Source organism: Pseudophryne corroboree, chromosome 6, assembly GCF_028390025.1.
Source record: "Pseudophryne corroboree isolate aPseCor3 chromosome 6, aPseCor3.hap2, whole genome shotgun sequence".
In the NCBI taxonomy this organism is placed as follows: domain Eukaryota; kingdom Metazoa; phylum Chordata; class Amphibia; order Anura; family Myobatrachidae; genus Pseudophryne; species Pseudophryne corroboree.
Genome location: NC_086449.1, coordinates 610,639,920 through 610,660,261, shown reverse-complemented (window position 1 = coordinate 610,660,261; position 20,342 = coordinate 610,639,920). Strand labels below are relative to the sequence as shown.

General features: G+C 43.9%; 1 long non-coding RNA gene across 1 annotated transcript in view; it reads right to left on the bottom strand.

Moving 5' to 3' along the window:
• Positions 1-20,342, bottom strand: part of LOC134935505 (uncharacterized) — a 222,137-nt gene that overhangs the window by 8,853 nt on the left and 192,942 nt on the right. Inside the window, exon 2 of the long non-coding RNA XR_010180200.1 lies at positions 7,060-7,104. This is a non-coding gene — a long non-coding RNA (uncharacterized LOC134935505). The remainder of the gene's footprint in view (positions 1-7,059; positions 7,105-20,342) is intronic.

The window sequence follows — 20,342 nt, the reverse complement described above, 5'->3', positions numbered from 1 at the left end:
TAGGCAATTTTTGTACGGTCACTGGGAAAATTGCCAGGTTGAAGCTCAAACTGAATCTCACACTGGTTGAGAAATCCCCTGCAGAATCTTGGAGATCCGTCAAATTTTGCTGGCGTTGGAAGATGAAGACGTGGAGCAGAAATGGGTAAGGTGGGTGGGGTTATAGTTGGAGTCACTGTGGTTGACGCCCCAGATGCGCCTGATCCACGGAGAGTTGTCTGAATCCCATCCAGCCGAGTAGAGAAATCCTGGAGACAGCGGATGATGTGGCCCTGTGCAGCCTCCTGATGTTCAAGTCGGGCTGCCAGTTCTTGCATCGGCCTGGCCGCTTGATCCTGGTCTCCGGCTGGATTCATTTGGTCAGTGCTTACTGTCACAACTGAGGGCCTGAGCTGACGGGAGGCAGCCTCAGTTGTAGGGGCTGAGATGTACCGGAACCTGGGAGGTTGTATCAGACCCCTGGACATGTAAGTAACATGAAGAGAAACCGCCCGAAGGCGTGACCACGACAACTTGAGTAAAAGTCAATGATATTTATTTATGACAAACTCCATGCATCACAGTAGCAGTAAAAAGTAACATAAAAATCAGCAGAGAAATAATAATACAGTTCCTGGGTACTACAGGGTGGCAGGGGCCACAGAGCTCTGGTGGTATGAGACAGTTCTTATTATCTGCAAGTTGGAAAGTCCTTACCAGGCTCAACTGTAGCAATGAGGGAAGCCCAGGGTCGTACCAGCTGGTGTTCCAGGGAAAGCTGGACTGCTGTAGATAAAATGCTGCTGTGGGTACTGGTTAGAACCAGACAGGTGTTGGCACGGAGTGGATACTGGCTGGAACCAGTTAAATAATAAATAAAGCTTGAGAGCGATGCAATGTAGATGAAATGTAGAATTTGAGAGCGGAGAAATAATAATACCGGTGGAGAGTGGTAAACTGCAGAAAGGACACCGGCCCTTTAAGAGAAGCTGTACACTGCTGGAAGCTGAGCTGGAAGCAGGTGATGTTGTAGCTGGAAACAGGTGAGTCCAGAATGGATCGGAGAGTCAGGCTACACCGCAGATGGAATGCTGGTGCGGGTCTCTATAGCAGAAGTCTGGAGACAGGAGCTGGAACCTGGAAGACATTCACAGAAGAGAGACAAACTGGAACTAGGTTTGACAACCAAAGCACTGACGCCTTCCTTGCTCAGGCACAACCTATTTATACCTGCAGCAAGGAAGGCATTGGCTAGGCAATTATGCAAATTAATAATACTGACAACGGATTGGTAGGAATGATCAGCTGACAGAATCCAAGATGGCTGCGCCCATGCAGACACTTGGAGGGAAGTTTGGATTGTAATCCATGTGGTCTGGAAAACAGTAATGGCGGCGCCGGCCACCGGAGGCAGGAGACGCCAGGCTGACAGATGCACATCCGATCACGCGGACACAGCGGAGGCCGCGGCTGACGTAATCGCCACTCTGAATGCAGAAGCTCAGGGACGGCGGCGGAGGCCGCGGGAGACGCCATGCCAGATGTATAAGGCGTTACTGTGACTGCGTCCAGAGAGACAGGAAAGGATGCGGGAATGTGCACATCAGGATAACAGATGGGATCCGGTCCTGGAGCGCTGAGCCAGCCTTAGGAGGCATCTGATAGGTAAGAAATGGCGTCCAGATACCCGGATCGTGACACAAACTTTATTAAACTGGGTCTTCACCTGGGGGCGGCGGCCTTTAAGCTCTTTTGCGTGGCCGCCGCCTTCCCAGGGCTTCCGGCGTCTTCACCTGGGGGGTGCCACCCCCCCAGGGCTTCCAGCGTCTTCACCTGGTGGGCGGCGGCTGCTAAGCTCTTTTGCATAGCCGCCGCCCAGCCAGGACTTCCGGCGTCTTCATTCTTCAGGAGCTCTTCACTGCTCCTCCTCCGCCGTCGAACTGACTCTCCTCCGCCTCGCGCTGACTTATATAAGTCAGCCGGCGGGGGCGGGGCGATGGCGCGACAAGCCGTGATTGGCTCGCGGCGGCCATCTTGAATTTCAAAAATGACGCTGAGGCGCCATTTTTGAAACTGGAACCGCTCCGCCGCCAAACTCTGCAGAATAAAGGTAATTTCCACCGCCACACCACCGCCGCAACCCGCACCGCCGACACCCGCTCCACCGCCGCATCCCGCCGCCCGCACCATCGCCGCATCCAGCCGCCCGCACCTCCTCCCCCGCGTCGCCCACACAGTGATTGACAGCGGATCCAGGGACGGATCCGCTGGCCAATCACTGTGGCCTCACTGACAGGGACGTGCTTTCATAGGTTGAAAGCACGTCCCTGTATGAAAGCGGCACCACTAATGGTGCCGCTTTCCCATATATTTTCAATGGGCTTTTACAGCCCAAGGCTAGTCCCCGCCCGTGCCCGCCCCCAGCTCCCCATACTTTCCGCAGTGACAACGGGAGGCACCACGATCGGTGCCTCCCAAATACATAGAGAGTGGAGAAATGTAAAGAATAATATAAAGAAGATACATATGACACAGAATATGTGTCATATGCATCTTCTTAGTATTATCTTAATCATTATGACAGGGGAGGCACTGCCTCCCCTGCCTCCCCTGACTGCACGTCCCTGGTATGTACAGGTATGTGTATATGTATCTGTATGTTAATAATAGTTAAAAGAGCTACATTTATCATTAATGTGGAATAAAATTAATAAGGAAAAAATATATATACATATGCATGGGAATTATTTCACTTTTGTGTTGCCTCCCTATGGTTTGATCCTCTGAATTTCTATATGGTAGTCCAGCACTTTACCGATTGAGCCATGAGAGCACTAGATGAATGAATGGCTCTATTGGCAGCGGTGCAAGTGGGCGGGTACGAGTGGGTACTGCGTACCCTTAAGAATTTAGCCATGGGTATGCCGTACCCACTGCCGACGGGCCGCCGCTCCCTGCCTCCCTCCGCTGCTCACCACCACTGCTGCGAGGTGAGCAGAGCGCAGTGTTCACCTCTCCTGCCCCTCAGTGTCTTCCTTCAATTCAGCGCTGGCCCGTGAGCCAATCAGAGCTCGCGGACCGGCAGCCAAGGCTGCCGGACCACGAGCTTTCATTGGCTCATGGATCATGCTGAATTGAAGGAAGACAACTGCACTGCCACCGGAGACTGAGGGGCAATTGTCGAGCATGCTGCGCTCACCTCCCCTCACACACACACACGACAGCAGCAGCGGTGAGCAACAGAGGAGGGGGGGGCATGTATATCTGGCACTGGGGCCATATCTGGCACTGGGGGTACATGTGTATCTGGCACTGGGGGCATATCTGGCACTGGGGGCATATCTGACACTGGGGGGACATGTGTATCTGGCACTGGGGGCATATCTGGCACTGGGGGGATATGTATCTGGCACTGTGGCCATATGTGGCACTGCGGGGACATGTGTATCTGGCACTGGGGGCATATTTGACACTGAGGGCATATCTGGCACTGGGGGGACATGTGTATCTGGCACTGGGGGCATTTCTGTATCTGGCACTGGGGCATATCCTGCACTGTGGGGGCATTTCTTATCTGGCACTGGGGGGCAATGTATATCTGATTCATTGGGGGCATTTGTGTATCTGGTACTGTGAGGCAATGTATATCTGGCACTCTGGGGGAATTTGTGTATCTGGCACTGTGGGGCAATGTGTATCTGGCACTGTGAGGCAATGTATATCTGGCACTCTGGGGGCAGTTGTGTATCTGGCACTGTGGGGCAATGTGTATCTGGCACTGTGGGGCAATGTATATCTTGCACTGTGGGGCAATGTATATCTGGCACTGTGGGGCAACGTGTATCTGGCACTATTGGGGTCATATGTGTATCTTCCCCCCATATGTGAGGAAGATGAAATATGACAGCAGTCATCCTTTTGCAAAGCAGATAACTGAAGCCTTGACAGCTATGTTGGTGTTAGACTTGCGTCCAGTATCCACCATTAGTTCAGTGGGACTTAGAGAATTGTTTGAGGTACTGTGTCCCTGGTATCAAATCCCATCTAGGTTACACTTCTCTAGATAGGCGATACCAAGAATGTACACAGATGTCAGAAAAAGAGTCACCAGTGTCCTACAAAATGCGGTTGTGTCCAGTGTCCACTTAACCACGGACATGTGGACAAGTGAAACAGGGCAGACTAAGGACTATATGACTGTAACAGCCCACTGGGTAGAAGTATGGCCTCCTGCAGCAACAACAGCAGCGGCACCAGTAACAGCATCTTGCAATTGCCAACTCGTTCCTAGGCAGGCTACGCTATGTATCACCGCTTTCCGTAAGAGGCACACAGCTGACAACCTCTTACGGAAACTGAGGAACATCATCGCAGAATAGCTTAAACCAATTGAACTCTCCTGGGGATTTGTTATATCGGACAACGCCACCAATATTGTGTGTGCATTACATCTGGGCAAATTCCAGCATGTCCCATGTTTTGCACATTTGTGATAAATGTGCGTTTTTTTACCGCAAAAACAGCTTTTCGGGGCTAATTGAATTCTGCCCTAAGTGGCTTCTGTATCAACTTTGTTTGACCTGTTTCAGTTGTGTTAGCAGACTCAAATAGTGATATGGTTCTAGAAGTCTCCGCTATGGTGTTCCTGACACTGAACAAGCCCCATGCCAATATTTGGGTGCAGGCACTGAAATTAATCTAGAAGATTAGAATACATTATAACACATTTATTTACACACCATTGACCACCAGGGTTGGGAAAAGGGGTGTTAAACACACACTACAGAATATTAATTTACAAATTTAGTGTGGAATGGGATTTTGTGACACTGTTACACTGTTAAACACAATTAAGTGACATTGAATAGCGGCCCTCATTCCGAGTTGATCGCTCGCAAGGCGAATTTAGCAGAGTTGCTCACGCTAAGCCTACGCCTACTGGGAGTGTATCTTAGCTTCTTAAAATTGCGACCGATGTATTCGCAATATTGCGATTACAAACTACTTAGCAGTTTCAGAGTAGCTTCAGACTTACTCGGCATCTGCGTTCAGTTCAGTGCTTGTCGTTCCTGGTTTGACGTCATAAACACACCCAGCGTTCGCCCAGACACTCCCCCGTTTCTCCGGCCACTCCTGCGTTTTTTCCGGAAACTGTAGCGTTTTTATCCACACGCCCCGAAAACGCCGTGTTTCCGCCCAGTAACACCCATTTCCTGTCAATCTCACTACGTTCGCCAGAGCGAAGAAAAAGCCGTGAGTAAAAATACTATCTTCATTGTAAAATTACTTGGCGCAGTCGCAGTGCGAATATTGCGCATGCGTACTAAGCGGAATTTCACTGCGATGCGAAGAAAATTACCGAGCGAACGACTCGGAATGAGGGCCAGCATCTTTTCTAATCTCTACATGAATATTATTTGTATATTAAAATGTTATTTTTACAAATTGGAGCAGAAAATCTCCTGGCAAATCTTCAGCACTCCCTTCTCTTCTAAACTACATTCATCAAGATTCTAAGTCAGAGCAATAACGGAGATGAAATCCGGCAACAGATTTTCTGTGTGTGCCAATAACTTGTCAAAGGTGTCTCTTGCCTCAGACTGATGGAACAGAGAGCTTATTGCCATGTCTCCTGCTCAGTTTTCACTAACTCTTGTTAATTTTCAATCAATTCTACATTTTGGAATAATTTCTAAAGTCACTAGGCAGCAGGCCATAGCCCTTTGATTTCTGTGTGTACTTTCTCAGCTAGTGAGAGAGTTCTGTGTTTAATCCATTGGAATGATTATAGTTACTGGTTCTGTTTTGCTTCTTCAGACACTTAAGCATTTCCTCTTACAGTAATAATTTTGTTTTCCGTATTTATGGACTGTTGTATAATTTTCACACAAACCCACCCGCATTCTCAAAGAAAGTTAGTATTTGGGTATTACTACTTCAAATATTAAACTCAAGGTGATTCAGTGAAAAACACACATCTTAAAGACCCTTTTAAAAGTTTTGACATTAGGATTAAGTCAAAATGTATTATTCATATTTTTTTTTTTTTAGAAATGTCATTTTAGATTTACAATTAGCCACAACATGATATGGAATATAAAATGTTGAGCAATTGCAGCTCCCATGAGCCTTGGATATTGGCAAGCTAAAGATAATATTCATATATTTTAAAATGGTATCTGGGAACTGATTTGCTCTCCTAGTAATCACGTTGTTTTCTACCTACAGATGGAGTAACACTTGTTGGGTCTTATGGTACTAATTGGCACTTGGAAACATGTTGCATGGACCCACCCAAGCTGCATACAGTGTTACTTTGTAAGATTGGTCAGTGGTATGGCTGTGTAATTGACTTGTAGAGACACATTTGTGTGGTTTCTGAAAGATACTGTTAGGCAATAATAATACAAATACTAGTCATTATGGCCCATATTTATCAAAGGATGACTATACCCTATAATTCAAGGTTTATTTATCAAAGGATGACTATACCCTATAAATCAAGGTTTATTTATCAAAGGATGACTATACCCTATGAATCAAGGTTTATTTATCAAAGGATGACTATACCCTATAAATCAAGGTTTATTTATCAAAGGATGACTATACCCTATAAATCAAGGTTTATTTATCAAAGGATGACTATACCCTATTAATCAAGGTTTTTTCCTGGCGATTTCTGTCACTATCAGTGACCCCCATAATGTTCATCAGCATTCACTAGTAATATATTTCCCATGGTTTTCATGTGTAAGCCTATCTAATAAGCATTGTGGCAGTATATTATTCTGTTATTGCATCTTAGGATGGGCTCTTAGCCTGTTCATGCATGTGCAAATCCCATGAGCTATGCCAAGAACTACGTTCATTTAATAATTTATCTCTTTAAATAAATTAGGAGAACGTTATGATTATGTATCAGTAAGACAATATTACAGAATACACACATCAGCTGCAGAATGCCACAGGATGCCATTCTAAAATATGGCATTTATTTTTGTAAGCAAGTAACATTTGTTGGGGATGGGGCAAAATAGAGAACACATAAGATTATACAGTGGAAAATTTGCTGCTACTTACTTTATGAAGTCACACCCACACCATGGCTCTTGGCCAATGTAGACTCTTTAGAGGACAAAACCATTTTACAAAAAGGATTAATAACAGGAATAATAACTAACAGACAAGCATAGAAAAGATTACATTTATTTAAAATATCAGCAACATCTGCAGTAAACTCCTTTTTCTCCTCCAGTGGGCATTATGGGGACAATTAAATTATCTTGCCCTCGTGGGTATGTGCAACTGTATGCAGAAATTATAGTACCATGGGACTTGTTCAGTTTGCAGCATCTTTGGGCTGCATTCAATAATCAGAAAATCTGAGACAAGAGCAGGCCGCAAGGGAGGTGAGAGGAGGTACTGTTGCCAGCGTTTTAACCTTGTGGGTTATTGACCCCTATAAATAAAAAAAAATTAGATTTTTCAAATACAGTTTTTTTCCAGGTTTGTTAGCAAATAAAAAAAGTTATCAATTGGGCAGAACCATGTTGCACTGCAGGTGGGGCAGATGTAACATGTGCAGAGAGATTTAGATTTGGGTGGGTTATATTGGTTCTGTACAGTGTAAATACTGGCTGCTTAATTTCCACACTGCAATTTAGTTTTCAGTTTGAACACACCCCACCCATATCTAAATCTCTCTGCACATGTTACATCTGCCCCACCTGCAGTGCAACATGGTTTTGCCCAAATGCTTACTTGAATACCTGAATAAAGCCCATAGTATGGAATGGGATTATGCAACACTGTTAAGATGTTAAACTCAGTTACATGAATTTTACGTCAACTTTACTAATCTCTACATGAATATTAGTTATTAGTATATTAAATTACCATTTCTATCTTTTAGAGTTATATGTTAGTACCTGGAAGTCAATGGAATGTCTTTTGGTGTACTCAAATGTATGTAGAAAAACATATTGATAGGCGCATCCACAACCAAATAATGAATATATACAAATATACAGATAATAAAATCAGAGCTGTAGCAAGACATTTTGGTACCACACAATAATACTAATTGACATTGCACAATACAGTAGTGCCTCTTATTCACATTACACCACACAGTAACATAATTAAGGTTGAAAAAAGACAATTGTCTATCGAGTTCAACCTATTTGTGGTCTCCTATGCACGATTATTTTGTATAAAATTTTGACTGAAGTTGATGACTGCCGTTACGTTTTACCCCTCTTTTTTTATAATAACCATAGTGCGTGACTATGCCCCGTAACCCTGGATATCCTTATCCATTAGGAATTTATCTAACCCATTCTCAAAGGTGTTGACTGAGTTGGCCATTACAACTCCCTCAGGCAGGGAATTCCAAACACGTATCGTCCTTACCGTAAAAAAGCCTTTATGCCGTATTGTACGGAATCTCCTCTCCTCTAACCTGAGCAAGTGTTCACGAGTTCACTGTTGATCTAACAAAAAACAGGTCCTGTGCAAGATCTGTATATTGTCCCCTTATATATTTGTAAATGTTGATCATGTCCCCTCTTAATCTCCTCTTTTCCAGTGTAAACATGCCTAGTCTTGCAAGCCTTTCCTCGTATTCCAGCGTCTCCATACCCTTAATTAGTTTGGTCGCCCACCTTTGAACCTTTTCTAGCTCCAGGATATCCTTTTTGTAGTAAGGTGCCCAGAATTGTACACAGTATTCAAGGTGTGGCCTCACAAGTGATTTATATAACAGGAGTATAATACAGTAATGCCCCTTATTCACATTACACCACATAGTAGTGCCCCTTAAATAGAGCTCACTGCGGCCAGTTCTGCCCCCAGAAGAACCTGCACTTTGTGCGGTGGCACCGGCTGCACTGCCCTTGTTATGGCCCAGAAAATAATCTTTATATGTGTCTGTGGTCATCTTGATGTACCATTACTTCCATGATTCATTAGGACATTAATGAGATTTATATAACTAGTATTTCATGAGTAAAATGTAAAACCTGGATTTATTGAAGAGGGTGGCATTGACAGAGTTGTAAGCTGAAAGATGAAATTAAGTATTTCTACTTTCCATCATGTGCATTTCTATCATGCCCTGCAATCCTACAAATGAAATGGGAGCACTAAAACAAGGGCAGTTCCTAACATAGGATATGGATTTGCAACTATTTATGGGGGACATTCCGAGTTGATCGCTAGCTGCATTTGTTCGCAGCGCAGCGATCAGGCTAAAAAATGACAGTTCTGCGCATGCATATTTGGCGCAATGCGCACGCATGATGTATGGGTACAACAAACGATGTATTTTCACACAGGGTTTAGCGAATCATTTCAGTCGCACTGGCTGCCGCAGAGTGATTGACATGAAGTGGGCATTTCTGGGTGTCAACTGACCGTTTTCAGGGAGTGTTCGAAAAAACGCAGGCGTGCCAGGGAAAACGCAGGCGTGGCTGGGTGAATGCAGGGCGGGTTTGTGACGTCAAATCCGGAACTGAATGGTCTGAAGTGATCGCAAGCGCTGAGTAGGTTTTGAGCTGCTCTGAAACTGCACAAAAATTTATTGCAGGCACTCTGTCATCCATTCGTTTGCACTTCTGCTAAGCTATAATACACTCCCAGTAGGCGGCGGTATAGCGTTTGCATGGCTGCTAAAAACTGCTAGCGAGTGATCAACTCGGAATGACCCCCAATGTGCCAGGTCGACAGGCTCATTTGCTCATAATGCATAAGCTGCATCTCTGTATATTTTGTTGCTAAATAAAAAAAAAATGAAAAATGTGTTATATCATTTTATCAGCACCTACAGTTCCAGTAAATATATAGAAATCTTCATTTAGTACAGGAATGTAAAAGACATCTATTTTACCTTAAATTCCATAGTTAATATTAGTTACTTCCTATGCTGCTACAGGTAATTTCTGGTGTACTATTGCATCAGAAAATCTTTATTCATGGGGACAGATGTCGTTTAAGTTTGCTCATGCTAAAACAGCATTGAATCCTAATGATTGACAGCCAACTCAACTGCTAGGACATCCGTAACTCGTTACTTATTTAGAACCTCCTGAGGGTTAGTTTACAAAGCACTGACGAAATACACACTGTTAGTTGCATCATTATTACCATCTGTCTAGCAATGTTAATTTTGACAAGGATTTTCAATTTAACGTTAGTACTAATTGCTTGCTTAGAATTGTAGTTGGTTTAAAGTCATATTTTAGTATTTTGCTTCATTTTAGCCAATATTTAATCAGTGGGTCTCAGTTTTCATTTTAGTCTAATTTTAGTCAATGTTTTAGTCATAACGTTCATAGTTTAATGATATTTTAGTGGATTTTGCTAAAGAACATTTCTTTAAAAATTCCTTGAGAAGTGTGCATACTGTTCGTTTAACTATATATTTAGTAATCTAGGCTGAGTCTGCTGAGAGTGTTACATACTGAGCCTGACTTACTGCAGTACTCCCATATTGGGTTCGGTCACCATACCGAAGCCAGAATCCCGGATTGCTTATGGCCTTCGGGGAAGGGCGAGTGGAGCGAAGCCCCTTGTGTGCTCACTGTGCTTGCCACGCTGTGGGCATGGTGGCGAGCTGCGCTCATCCCAGGTTATATTCCCACTCTATGGGTGTCGTGGACACCTACGAGTGGGAATAGTTCCTGTTAGTCGGCTTGCCTACTGTCGGGATGTAAGGGGTCATGATTCTGGCATCGGTATTGTGACCAGCAGTCTCCTGACTGCCAGTCATGTAACTGCCTCCTCATATATCATATACAAAATAATGCCTTAAGTTTGTTAGAACAATCAAGTGCAATACACAATCCTATTTCCTTCACAGCAGGTCATATTTATTTTCTGCAAATATCTAGAATACGTAATTATACTTTAAAAATGTATAACCCTACTTCCAGTGTTAATTTGGACAAGGATTTCAAATTTAGTTTCATTCTTCGTTAAGGTCCATACACATGGTGAGATTGGGGCTAACCCCGATTCTCACTGTGCGATAGGGACTAGGTCGGTATCGCAAGCATTTAATGACTGTGATTGTGATACTGACTATGTGTGATTTTAGCTAAGTATCAATTTTGACTATCTTTTCTACGACATAGTCAAAATTGACTTGCCTGCACAGTCTATCTAAGCTTGCGATGCCAACTGTGCGGGACCACGCATCGGCATTGCATCGGGATCGCAAGGTGACTTTCACTTTGCGATATGCCCTAACTTTTCTTACAATTTTGACTATATACCGTAGTCAAAATTGTAAGAAAATATCTCTCCGTGTGTACACACCATTACTGTTGTTTTTGTTTTGTTTTTTGCTTTGTTTTAGTTGAGATTTAGCCAGTGGATCTCAGTTTTCATTTTAGTCTAATTTTAATCTAATTTTAGTCATAAAACAAACTGTAGTCTACAAATACTTTTAGTCAAATTTTTCATTGACAAAATGAACACCACTGTCTAGTTATGAGTAGGGGGTCATAATCCTGTTTATCAATACTGTCAATTAATTTCAAAACCAAATATTGCTAGTCTCATGTATCTCAATATCTCTTTATTGAAGTTAAACCATCACCATAATTTATTTAAGAGCTGGAACTACAGTAGTTGTTTTTTCCAGAAATTATGAAGTTAGATACAAATGTTTCCATTTATAATCCAATAAAGATATTTATTGTCTATCTCTCTGCTCATGGTGTACTTGACATAAGTAAATACAAGCTAAAATAGTTTAGTGTTGTAAAATCGTGTAACTCCAGATTTTGCTCAACTACACCTTCCATTGGCTGACAGAACATGCTAGAAAGTAAATACAGTTTCTTAAGACACTGTTGATTTGCAGGTTCATCCATGGAAAACATATTGTGCATCTAAATTTATACAACCGGGCAACAATATGTTTTACTTCTCTGAAAAGATAATGACTGCTGGTCATTAACAGAAAATAATTGCATTGTATATTAAATGAATCACTAATGTGCAAATGCAAGCTGACAATGTGTACACGGAAATAAATACACATCTTTCCCCTTGTGCAGAGTTGAACCCATCATTGAAGCGTAGCCCCCCCCCCATCCATTCACTTGGTTTGCTACTCAACATCATCATCACTAGGGTATGCTATCACCAGCTTTCGTTTGGTGCGAACAAAATGCTTAGAACATGTATTTACAGTACACCAATTATGCATAGGCCACAGTTGACTTTACACATCTTCATTGAAAATACTTGTGAACCCACCATTACTGTACATGTCAGTTACTGCTCTTCAGTCTCAAGCAGACATTGCACTGTAGTGCATATGACTCTGTAAACCCCTATTAACATACAGTTGTGCTCCTCTAACAGGGGTATATTTAACTCTGCATCAGTGTTATACCACGGTCAGCATTGGAATATGATTGTGTTTAAAAATACAAATAATAATATTTATAGCCCTCAGTATAGCACTAATATGATGGGGACTTAGGTTAGTCTCTTACTTTATTGTGGTGAGATTGATAGAAATGTGTACTCAGAAATGTGCTTTCCAAGTGTTTCATACTCTGTTCCAGGTTTTTTTTTTCTGTTGTAAAGACCTGAGTGAATCTTGTACCTGTAATTATTGTTGGTGAAGTAAATGCAGTAGAGGCCCAAAGCCTAATGCACATGGCTTTATCCTCAGGATCCTAGTAAAGTCACTTACTCAGGAACCGAATGTTGTGGGCCTTGGTGAAGATCTGGATGATACTAATACATACCTTATACAGTCCTGTATATTACTATGGAGTTTGAGTAAATGTATAGTGGGGCAGGTGCATAATTGGAATTTTATATTTTTAACCATTTTTCTATGTTTCAAAAAGTAAAATACTGTTGTGTTAAGTGATGCTTATTTTTTATGTACATTTTTTAGAAGAAGAACAGACTGTTAGGGGTAAATTTATTAAGTTTAATGATTGGCCGAGTTGGCAAACACAGGAGTGTTAGGGCATTTTTTAAAACACTGGAATTTACTAAAGAACAAACATGGGAGTGTTTGTTCAAATAAAAGTACAAAACACAGAAAGCTATGGACAGATGATCTAATACACAACAACTTAGATGTACTTTCCATACACAACACTGCAAACACACTCTCAAAATGCATTTTTTATAAATAGATGTCCCTATCAGCAGCTTGTTTAGAGACACTGGGATCTTAGACCGTTCCTAGTTTCAAATATACAGGCAAAAAATGAGTTCCCCCAAGGAACAAAGGAGGTAATGGCACAGCCAGGGGGCACATTTAAATTGGTCCCTGTGTCCGTGGCATTACTCCCCCCCCAACTTGTCAGCCTTGTCCAGGGATTGCTGGGGGATTGGGGACCCCCCAATAACCACTGCTATGTGGTTAACAGCAAGGTCAATTGAGGTCAATCTCGTGGTGGACCTCAATTGACCTTGCTGTTAACCACATAGCTGCGGTTCCCACTATAGCCTTTTATGGGGAAAAAGACCCATAGAAGTCTATGGGAACTGATGATTGACAGCACTGCAGCACATAGCCAATAAGTAGTGGCACTACGTGGCACTCCCTGATTGGCTGGTAGTGAAAGAAGTCATGTGGAGGCCGCCATTCAGGAAAAGGAATCTTTGTGTGTACACATAGAATCCCTAAACTCACTTGGGTTCAGGTACTTGGTTTGTTTGTTTTTACCCCCTGGGATGCCAACTGAAAAGAAGAGGATCAATCTACACTGGAATAGGTGAGTATCGATACATTATGTTTTTTTTTTTACATGGATTTCTACTGGAGAAAAGAATGTGAAGGGCAACAGGGGGTATAGGTAAGTATGTGTGACTGAGTATGTGTGAGTGTGAGTGTGCATGTATGTATGCTTTATTAAAGTTGTACTTACTACGGTGTGTGTACTGTGTTTATTGTAATATTTATTTTACAGATGGGACTACAAGAACCAGCAGGTACTTTAATGCCCCACATGCTGGTACTTGTGGTTTTCCAAGTACCAGTATGCAGGGGAGGCTTGCTGGGACCTGTAGTTCCACCTGTAAAAGACAATATAAAATCTTATTTTTACATGCTTTGAACTCAGCACCCACTGCCCAGGGGTGCCAAACATGGCCCCGGGCTTCAGCCCTGGACTTGGGTACCCAGGAGGTGAGGACCCATTTTTTTTTATTTGGGGGGGGGGGGGGGGGGGGCACTTTCCCAGGGTGTCCCAGTCAGGGCTAACTATTTGGGAGGGTAATGCTACAGCTGCAGGGACCAATATGAATGTACCCCTGGCTGTGGCATAACCTCCTTGGCTAATCGAGCCCGGGCTGGTTTAAAAAATACAGGGGATGCCTAAGTCTTTTTCCCCCATATTTTTGGAACCAGGGCTGGTCCAAGATCCCAGTCCTGGTTCGTTAAATACAGAGAAATCCTACGCATTTCTGTCACTTTATTGTTTAGAACCAGGATCGGCTCAAAGAGCTTGGGGCTGGTTATGCTTGGGGAGGGAGACACATTATTTTGTCTACTTTTAACTCTTTCTTTTCACTTTTTAGAGAAGCACTGCACTGATCTCACTGACCCATGCAGGTTTCATGTATGGGAGTGTTTGGCTGCTGGAAAACCTGGCAGACAAACACTACTTTATACACCATTGAAAGACACGATCCCGTCAAACACGGGGTCAGAATTAATTCCCATATTTAAAAAAAAAAAAAATACAACCACGTCCGATTGATATCATCCGTGTTTGATCTTGATCAGACACAGGTAAAATAGGAAGTTACCTTTTACACTATGTTATACTGCTGTAAGATTTATATCAACTGAGGGATTTACAGCTAGAACTATTTTGTCAACTCACTTGTCCAAATTCTTCAAAGCAACAGTTTTTGTTTAAGCTCTCAAATGTTATATACTGCAAGGTGAAAGACTTAAGGTCAGAGGTGGATTGGCTATAGGGTTTACGGGGAAGATTCCCGGTGGGCCGGCGCACCCACGGGGCCTGTTTTGTTTGAGGACATGTGGTCCTTTTTATAGACATAATCAATAAGATGCAAAATAATTTGCATATATGAAAATGACTTTGCCACTTAGCCTGTGATTGCAGATGATCTAGTGTATGCTCTGTCTGCCTGCTTGGCTGACATATAAGATTGAGTGAATAGTGATTGGGATACGGTTGGTGTAATAAGCAAGAAAATATATCTTTCTAAAGAATGATATAGTTTCCTAAATTCTGAAGGTGTATCATATAATGTGCTCATAATATTTAATTTTATTTCTTTTTAACTTCCCCCTTGATGCTGGACATGCCCACTATCTGGAAAGTTTGGGGGGAGGGTGCTGCTGCCATGGCCCATGGCTAGACCTTACACCTCTGGTGCTGCCCATGTGGGGCCACTAGTACAAATTTTTCCAGGGCTGCTTTTTGTTCCCAATCCGCCCCTGCTAAAGGTCCATACATACTGGGTGTTTTTGCCCAGTGTGTATGCTGGGCGATGATATGAACATCCCTGGCAGGAAAATTGCTCAGTGCATACACACTGAGCGATTTTCACTGCGCCCAGCGATGTTCGCAGGGCGGAGGGGTGAACCACTTTCCACAGTATGAGGCTGTGGAAAGTGGTTCACTCAGCTGGTAAAACAGCCTGACGGATGGCGGGGGCCAGCAGTGATGCAGGAATGTGCATAAGCGCTCACTGCTCATCGCCTGGCCATACACACTGGCCGAGGTTGAGCTCAGAGTAGCTCAAAACACCAAAAGTGAGCCACTTTGAGCTCAAAATCAGCTAGTGTGTATGGGCCTTAAGTGTAACTAAACGATAAAAACAGAACATAATGCTACTGAATTCTTGAAGTATATATATATATATATATATATATATATATATTAGTGATGAGCGGGTTCGGTTCCTCGGAATCCGAACCCGCCCGAACTTCACCTTTTTTTACACGGGTCCGAGCGACTCGGATCCTCCCGCCTTGCTCGGTTAACCCGAGCGCGCCCGAACGTCATCATCCCGCTGTCGGATTCTCGCGAGGCTCGGATTCTATCGCGAGACTTGGATTCTATATAAGGAGCCGCGCGTCGCCGCCATTTTCACACGTGCATTGAGATTGATAGGGAGAGGACGTGGCTGGCGTCCTCTCCGTTTAGAATAGATAGAGAGTGAGACACTTGATTTACAGGAGCATTAGGAGGATTACTCAGAGAGTGCAGAGTTTTGCTGATAGTTATACTAGTGACTGACCACCAGTGCAGTTTTATTTATTTTTATTACTTAATATAATCCGTTCTCTGCCTGAAAAAAAACGATACACAGTCACATACCATATCTGTGCTCAGCCTCAGTGTGCTGCATCATCTATGTATATCTGACTGTGCTGAGTGCTCACTGCTCACACAGCTTAATTGTGGGGGAGACTGGGGAGCAGTTATAGCAGGAGTACATATTTAACAGTGCACACTTTTGCTGCCAGAGTGCCACTGCCAGTGTGACTGACCAGTGACCACTGACCACCAGTATATTGTGATTGTCTGCCTGAAAAAGTTAAACACTCGTCGTGTGGTGTTTTTATTCTATAAACGCATTCTGCTGACAGTGTCCAGCAGGTCCGTCATTATATAATATATACCTGTCCTGCAGTAGTGATATATATATATTTTTTATATCATTATCATCCAGTCTATACTAGCAGCAAACGCAGTACGGTAGTCCACGGCTGTAGCTACCTCTGTGTCGGCAGTCGCTCGTCCATCCATAATTGTATACCTACCTGTGGTGTTTTTTTTTTTTCTATCTTCTTCATACTAGTAGTTTACTTAAGGAGTCTGCAGTGCTGACAGTGTCCAGCAGGCCCGTCATTATATAATATATACCTGTCCTGCAGTAGTAATATATATATATTTTTTATATCATTATCATCCAGTCTATATAGCAGCAGACGCAGTACGGTAGTCCACGGCTGTAGCTACCTCTGTGTCGGCAGTCGCTCGTCCATCCATAATTGTATACCTACCTGTGGTGTTTTTTTTTTTTTCTATCTTCTTCATACTAGTAGTTTACTTTAGGAGTCTGCAGTGCTGACAGTGTCCAGCAGGTCCGTCATTATATAATATATACCTGTCCTGCAGTAGTGATATATATATATTTTTTATATCATTATCATCCAGTCTATACTAGCAGCAGACGCAGTACGGTAGTCCACGGCTGTAGCTACCTCTGTGTCGGCAGTCGCTCGTCCATCCATAATTGTATACCTACCTGTGGTGTTTTTTTTTTTTTTCTATCTTCTTCATACTAGTAGTTTACTTTAGGAGTCTGCAGTGCTGACAGTGTCCAGCAGGTCCGTCATTATATAATATATACCTGTCCTGCAGTAGTGATATATATATATTTTTTATATCATTATCATCCAGTCTATACTAGCAGCAGACGCAGTACGGTAGTCCACGGCTGTAGCTACCTCTGTGTCGGCAGTCGCTCGTCATCCATAAGTATACTAGTATCCATCCATCTCCATTGTTTACCTGAGGTGCCTTTTAGTTGTGCCTATTAAAATATGGAGAACAAAAATGTTGAGGTTCCAAAAATAGGGAAAGATCAAGATCGACTTCCACCTCGTGCTGAAGCTGCTGCCACTAGTCATGGCCGAGACGATGAAATGCCATCAACGTCATCTGCCAAGGCCGATGCCCAATGTCATAGTACAGAGCATGTAAAATCCAAAACACCAAATATCAGTAAAAAAAGGACTCAAAAATCTAAAATAAAATTGTCGGAGGAGAAGCGTAAACTTGCCAATTTGCCATTTACCACACGGAGTGGCAAGGAACGGCTGAGGCCCTGGCCTATGTTCATGGCTAGTGGTTCAGCTTCACATGAGGATGGAAGCACTCAGCCTCTCGCTAGAAAAATGAAAAGACTCAAGCATGCAAAAGCACAGCAAAGAACTGTGCGTTCTTCGAAATCACAAATCCACAAGGAGAGTCCAATTGTGTCGTTTGCGATGCCTGACCTTCCCAACACTGGACGTGAAGAGCATGCGCCTTCCACCATTTGCACGCCCCCTGCAAGTGCTGGAAGGAGCACCCGCAGTCCAGTTCCTGATAGTCAGATTGAAGATGTCAGTGTTGAAGTACACCAGGATGAGGAGGATATGGGTGTTGCTGGCGCTGGGGAGGAAATTGACCAGGAGGATTCTGATGGTGAGGTGGTTTGTTTAAGTCAGGCACCCGGGGAGACACCTGTTGTCCGTGGGAGGAATATGGCCATTGACATGCCTGGTGAAAATACCAAAAAAAACTGCTCTTCGGTGTGGAAGTATTTCAACAGAAATGCGGACAACATTTGTCAAGCTGTGTGTTGCCTTTGTCAAGCTGTAACAAGTAGGGGTAAGGACGTTAACCACCTCGAAACATCCTCCCTTATACGTCACCTGCAGCGCATTCATAATAAGTCAGTGACAAGTTCAAAAACTTTGGGCGACAGCGGAAGCAGTCCACTGACCAGTAAATCCCTTCCTCTTGTAACCAAGCTCACGCAAACCACCCCACCAACTCCCTCAGTGTCAATTTCCTCCTTCCCCAGGAATGCCAATAGTCCTGCAGGCCATGTCACTGGCAATTCTGACGAGTCCTCTCCTGCCTGGGATTCCTCCGATGCATCCTTGCGTGTAACGCCTACTGCTGCTGGCGCTGCTGTTGTTGCTGCTGGGAGTCGATGGTCATCCCAGAGGGGAAGTCGTAAGACCACTTTTACTACTTCCACCAAGCAATTGACTGTCCAACAGTCCTTTGCGAGGAAGATGAAATATCACAGCAGTCATCCTGCTGCAAAGCGGATAACTGAGGCCTTGGCATCCTGGGCGGTGAGAAACGTGGTTCCGGTATCCATCATTACTGCAGAGCCAACTAGAGACTTGTTGGAGGTACTGTGTCCCCGGTACCAAATACCATCTAGGTTCCATTTCTCTAGGCAGGCGATACCGAAAATGTACACAGACCTCAGAAAAAGACTCACCAGTGTCCTAAAAAATGCAGTTGTACCCAATGTCCACTTAACCACGGACATGTGGACAAGTGGAGCAGGGCAGGCTCAGGACTATATGACTGTGACAGCCCACTGGGTAGATGTATGGACTCCCGCCGCAAGAACAGCAGCGGCGGCACCAGTAGCAGCATTTTGCAAATGCCAACTCTTTCCTAGGCTGGCTACGCTTTGTATCACCGCTTTCCAGAATACGCACACAGCTGACAACCTCTTATGGCAACTGAGGAAGATCATCGCGGAATGGCTTACCCCAATTGGACTCTCCTGTGGATTTGTGGCATCGGACAACGCCAGCAATATTGTGTGTGCATTAAATCTGGGCAAATTCCAGCACATCCCATGTTTTGCACATTCCTTGAATTTGGTTGTGCAGAATTATTTAAAAAACGACAGGGGCGTGCAAGAGATGCTGTCGGTGGCCAGAAGAATTGCGGGACACTTTCGGCGTACAGGCACCACGTACAGAAGACTGGAGCACCACCAAAAATGCCTGAACCTGCCCTGCCATCATCTGAAGCAAGAAGTGGTAACGAGGTGGAATTCAACCCTCTATATGCTTCAGAGGTTGGAGGAGCAGCAAAAAGCCATTCAAGCCTATACAACTGAGCACGATATAGGAGGTGGAATGCACCTGTCTCAAGCGCAGTGGAGAATGCTTTCAACGTTGTGCAAGGTTCTGCAACCTTTTGAACTTGCCACACGTGAAGTCAGTTCAGACACTGCCAGCCTGAGTCAGGTCATTCCCCTCATCAGGCTTTTGCAGAAGAAGCTGGAGACATTGAAGGAGGAGCTAACACAGAGCGATTCCGCTAGGCATGTGGGACTTGTGGATGGAGCCCTTAATTCGCTTAACAAGGATTCACGGGTGGTCAATCTGTTGAAATCAGAGCACTACATTTTGGCCACCGTGCTCGATCCTAGATAGAAAAGCTACCTTGGATCTCTCTTTCCGGCAGACACAAGTCTGCTGGGGTTCAAAGAACTGCTGGTGAGAAAATTGTCAAGTCAAGCGGAACGCGACCTGTCAACATTTCCTCCTTCACATTCTCCCGCAACTGGGGGTGCGAGGAAAAGGCTCAGAATTCCGAGCTCACCCGCTGGCGGTGATGCAGGGCAGTCTGGAGCGACTGCTGATGCCGACATCTGGTCCGGACTGAAGGACCTGACAACGATTACGGACATGTCGTCTACTGTCACTGCATATGATTCTCTCCCCATTGAAAGAATGGTGGAGGATTATATGAGTGACCGCATCCAAGTAGGCACGTCAGACAGTCCGTACTTATACTGGCAGGAAAAAGAGGCAA